Source organism: Primulina eburnea, chromosome 3, assembly GCF_022965805.1.
Source record: "Primulina eburnea isolate SZY01 chromosome 3, ASM2296580v1, whole genome shotgun sequence".
Taxonomy (NCBI): domain Eukaryota; kingdom Viridiplantae; phylum Streptophyta; class Magnoliopsida; order Lamiales; family Gesneriaceae; genus Primulina; species Primulina eburnea.
The window spans coordinates 37406004-37411444 of NC_133103.1; the positions used below are offsets into that span (position 1 = coordinate 37406004).

At 42.1% G+C, this 5441-nt stretch overlaps 1 non-coding gene across 1 annotated transcript; it reads left to right on the plus strand.

Moving 5' to 3' along the window:
* The first annotated feature begins 1742 nt into the window (after positions 1-1742).
* LOC140828754 (small nucleolar RNA R71) lies at positions 1743-1847 on the plus strand. The gene has a single exon (XR_012117320.1). It is a non-coding gene; the product is annotated as a small nucleolar RNA R71 (small nucleolar RNA).
* The last annotated feature ends 3594 nt before the right edge of the window (positions 1848-5441 follow it).

Consider the following 5441-nt stretch of genomic DNA (forward strand, 5'->3'; position numbering starts at 1 on the left):
CTCCTAGATCCTCCAATCGCATCCTCATTGGCCTTCTCCATGGTTGGTTGGCATTAAAGTGTGCCACAATTTCAGCTCTTTCTTCGTCTAACTCCTCTTCTCCCAATTCAGTATTGATAGTGGCCTCCAAAGGGTCCCTAAGAGCATCCTGCACATAGTTGGATACAAGAGAGTCAAAAGCATCAATTCTAAAACAACTATCAGAATGCAGTGTGTGCTTAAGTGCATTAAAAACATCAAATGTAATCTCTTCTTCGCCCACTCTCAATCTCAACTTTCCCTCTTGCACATCAATAAGTGCCTTGCCAGTCGCAAGGAATGGTCTCCCCAAAATGAGAGGCATCTCGGTATCGTCCTCCATGTCGAGCACCACGAAATCGGTAGGAAAAATGAATTTGTCCACCTTCACTAGCACATCCTCAACCACTCCGCGGGGATACTTGACAGATCTGTCAGCCAGTTGCAAGGACATCCTCGTCGGCTTAGGCTCTCCCAACCCAAGTTTCCTAAACACAGAAAATGGCATCAGATTAATACTTGCACCAAGATCACATAATGTTTTATGAAAAACAACATCACCAATCATGCAAGGAATAGAGAAACTCCCTGGGTCTTTTAGCTTAGGTGGGATTTTGTTTTGCACTAAAGCGGAGCAATTTTCAGTTAAGTTGACTGTCATATGATCCTCCAACTTCCTCTTATTTGCTAAGATATCCTTCAAAAATTTAGCATAGCTAGGCATTTGCATTAGAGCATCGGCAAAGGGAATATTAATATGCAACTTTTTAAACACCTCGAGAAACTTACCGAATTGTGCATCTAGTTTTGCTTTTGTAAGTGCTGCAGGGAAAGGAGGAGGTATAACGATTTTTTGTTGTGCAGTGGGTGCTAGTGTGGAGTTAGAAGACTTACCTTGAGATGTCGCGGGTTGCTCATCCACTGTTTGAGTTTTCTCTTTTTCCCTTGACTCCAAAACTTTCCCACTTTTCAACTCAATAGCCTTCACTTGCTCTTTTGGATTCGTCTCTGTGTTACTTGGCAAGGTGCCTTGCTCTCTACTTGCTATCATCTTGGCCAACTGTCCAATTTGATTCTCGAGTCCCTTTATTGATGCATCTTGGTTTTGGAGTCGAGTTTCAGTGGATGAAATAAACTTAGACATCATTTGTTCCAAGTTGGACTTTTCTTCTCTAGGAGGATCGGATCTATACATCGGTTGTTTGCCATATTGTTGTCCTCCTTGCGGTCTAGTTTGACTGTTTTGACCGCCCCATGAGAAGTTAGGATGTTGCCTCCACCCAGGATTGTATGTGTTCGAATAAGGGTCATTCCTTGGGCGGTTTTGGACTCCCACTTGATTCACCGGTGCCTCATTTTGTACATAGAACGGATTTCCATCTTGACAGTCTTTCACATAGTGCTCTCCTCCACACTTTTCACAGAATATCTCTTGAAGACGCATAGCCGTGCCACCCACATTCAAGCCGTCTATTTTCCTATTTAGAGCGTCAAGTTGTGCAGTAATAACATAAAAATCAGTTACATGGTGAACTCCGGCACTTCTCCGCTGGTTGTTCCTGTCAGATTGAGGATGATAACTGCTAGCAGCCATCTCCTCCAGTAGCTCATAGCCTTCCTCAGCAGTTTTTCTCAATAGATTTCCACAAGCAGCAGCATCTATCATAGTACGATTAGGAGTAAGTAAGCCATAATAGAAGGTTTGAACGACTAACCCAAGTGGCAACTCGTGATGGGGCATCTTCGTAATAGATCTTTGAAACGCTCCCACGCCTCATATAGTGACTCTTGATCGAACTGAGCAAATGTTGTGATGTCTGCCCGCAGCTTCATGGTCTTCGATGGAGGAAAGTATTTGATGAGAAACGCCTTCGCCATGTCCTCCCATGTAGCGATCGAACCTACAGGTAAACAATTCAACCAAGCTTTAGCTTTATCACGCAAAGAGAAAGGAAATAAATGCAGTCTAACAGCATCATCAGAAACTCTATTAAATTTAAAAGTATCGCAAATCTCAAGGAAATCCGCGATGTGTGTGTTTGGATCGTCCACAGCAGTTCCTCCAAATTGGACGGTGTTCTGAATCATCTGGATAATGGCTGGTTTGATTTCGAAGTGATTTGCCCGCACGATAGGTCTCACAATGCTAGGGCGTGCACCCTCCAAAGAAGGTTGGGCATACTCCAGCATTGGTATGCGGCGTGGCATCTCGATATATCTCTCCTCACGCTGTTCCTCCTCGCGTTCTGGCTCGTGTCTCTCCATAAGTTCTTTAAGCCTCTGCTGTTGTCTCCTTCTGCGGAAGGTTCTTTCAATTTCAGGATCGAATTCAAGCTCCACGTCAAGTGACTTTTGCATGCACTGGAAGGGATATCTGTAAGAAAATGTGAAGTGTTATCTCAAGAGAAATAATATAATGCTAAAGAAAATAACTAAAAATAAAATTGTAGATTAACAGTCCTCGGCAACGGCGCCAAAAACTTGATCGAGCAAAACTTGCACAGTGAAATCCCCAATAAAATATTATTTTGTATGCTCAAAAATTGATCGCAAGTGCACGATGTCAAGTTATAATATAGTGTACGTGAGTACGAGTATCGTTCCGCTGAAGACTGTGTTTAACAATTACTATTTTCAGTTATTTAACATTTAGCAACGAAAATTGATTTGTGTGATTATTCCTACTATACTCAATCAAATATGCAATCAAAATGACTCAACAAGTGATGAATGAGAATTTATATCTAAAATGATTGAATTAAACTCAATGAGAAATGGATTTGTTGGGAATCTCGGTTCACCTACCCCTCCTTAATCAATTAATTCGTTCGATCGTGATCTACGCTTCCGACTAGGATTTCCTAATCTATTAAACACACTCTCTCGAGCTATGCCAAACTAATTCACTCAATGAAGTAATTAAATGTCTTTAATTATTTATCAAGAATGAATCGCATTTCGATTGATGAAATCCCCTAGTTTTCGACCCTAAGGACTATGACTATCGGCACGTATCCAATTTCATATATCTACGTAAATTGTAGATCCGCGAATTCTACTACTCGATCATATCACTCGTTATTCTCTCGAACTCACTCGTGATATAAAAACGTCGTTAAAGTTAGCTATTCTTTAATGACACGATAAAACAGTAGTAAAATCAAGAATAACGCACAATCAAAATATAAATTAATTCGATTCAACGTTCGGGGTAGGATCCCCTTTAATCCCAACAAATATGAAAGTTTAGCTACTAGAATTCATAATTAAAATAAGCAAAACAATATTTAAATAAAGGAAAATAAACTAGAAATACGAGACGTGACGAAATCTGCGAAGAACGATGCCCGGAAACCGTCGAATCTTCAATCCAAGTGCAAAAGCTCTCCAAAAACTCCTTGTGCTCCTTCAATAATGTCTGAATATCCCTCAAAAACGTGCAATCGCCTTACCATATCAACCACACCTCCAAAATAAGGTAGAGAATCGCGCATAATAATTTCCAAAAATAGGCGGCGCTCGGGCGGTAGAAAAGTACCGCTCGAGCGCCAACTTTCTGTGATGTCCCTCGGCTGGTGCGGCATTCGCGCTCGGGCGGTAGAAAAGTACCGCCTGAGCGCCAACTTTCTGTCTGGCACTTCGTCTTCTCGCGCCCGAGCGGTATAAAAGTACCGCTCGGGCGCCAACTTTCTGTAAGGCTTGCTCAATTAGTCATCTTTCGCGCCCGGGCGGTAAAATTCTACCGCTCGGGCGCCGAGTATTCTGTCCGAATTCTTCAACTTTGCACACTTTGCTATATTTTCCGTTTTCCGACCATTTTTCCTGCAAATTCATCACCCAACAGTGAGATATGATAAAATGCAAATGATTACTCTAAAATGAACGAAATGTAAATGAAATGCATGCATGCACAATGCAAACACAAATAAAACTAATGCAATAAACACGTAAAAACACCACCTATCAGGCTCCATGTACGGTCCGACTTATATAATACACAGGTTTATGCTCTTTTTTTTCATTCACCACGAGCACAACGCTAACCGCTTCAGGTGAGACTGCCAAATAAAGAATCAATGGGTCCCCAAATCGAGGTTTTGCTTGGAGTGGCAGTGTGGACAAATACTTCTTTAAGTCTTCGAATGCTTACTGACATTCTTCCGTCCACTTGAATCCTTTTCCTTGCCTTAGAACTTTGAAGAATGGTAGGCCTTTGTCGGCAGATCTAGAGATGAAACAGTTCAAAGCAGTCATCCTTCCAGTTAGTTCTTGTACTCCCTTCACGTTCCGCGGGGCAGTCATGCTTAAGATTGCTTTTATCTTTTCGGGGTTTGCCTCTATATCTCTTTGCGAAACCATGAATCCAAGGAACTTTCCACCACGTACACCAAAAGAACATTTTTCTTGATTTAGCTTCATGCGATACTTTCGTAATATTTCAAAGCATTCTTCCAGGTCCTCCACATGTTTGATCGCTCGGATACTTTTTACAAGCATGTCGTCTATGTACACCTCCATATTCTTCCCAATCAAGTGTTCAAACATCTTATTAACCAATCGCTGATATGTTGCTCCCGCGTTCTTGAGTCCAAATGGCATTACCTTTTAGCAATAGATCCCTCGATCTGTGACGAAACTAGCCTTTTCTTGATCCTCTGGAGCTAATCCTATCTGATTGTACCCTTGATGGGCGTCCAGGAAACTGAGCAATTCGCATCCCGCTGTCGAGTCGACCAACAAATCGATCCGAGGCAAAGGGAAAAGATCTTTAGGGCATGCCTTGTTTAAGTCAGTGAAATCTATGCAAAGACGCCATTTTCCTCCAGTCTTTGGAACCAACACAACATTTGCTAACCATTCCGGGTACGAAACAGGCATGATGTATTTGGCCTTTATGAGCTTTCCCACCTCATCATTTATATGTTTATTTTTGTCTGGGCCAAAAGTTCTCATTTTCTGCTTAATCGGTTTCATTCGTGGATCCAAATTAAGACGATGAAGTGCGTATTCTGGAGGTATCCCTGGTAAGGGCTCGTCACCCCAGGCAAACGCATCGACGTTGCGCTGCAAAAAAATTGTCAAAGTGTTCTCCACTTCTGTCGGCAGATATGACCCAATCTTGATGGTCTTTCTTGGATCATCGGGCACTACCTCGATATATTTGAGAGCTTCTGTCGCGGTCATTCTTTCTTTGTCATTCGATTTTTCATCCACGAGATGTATTCCCTTTTCATTTGAAACTTGTTCAAGTTTTTGTTTCTTTCCCTTCAAAGAATCTATGTCGGGTCCCTGTCTTCTTCGAGTCTCCACTGCATTTAGAAAAATGGACGCATGACATTCTCTTGCGAGTCTGCTATCTCCGACCGCCTCTCCTGCCCCTTCTAGAGTCGGGGATTTCAGCTTCATGTGGTATGTGGATGCAA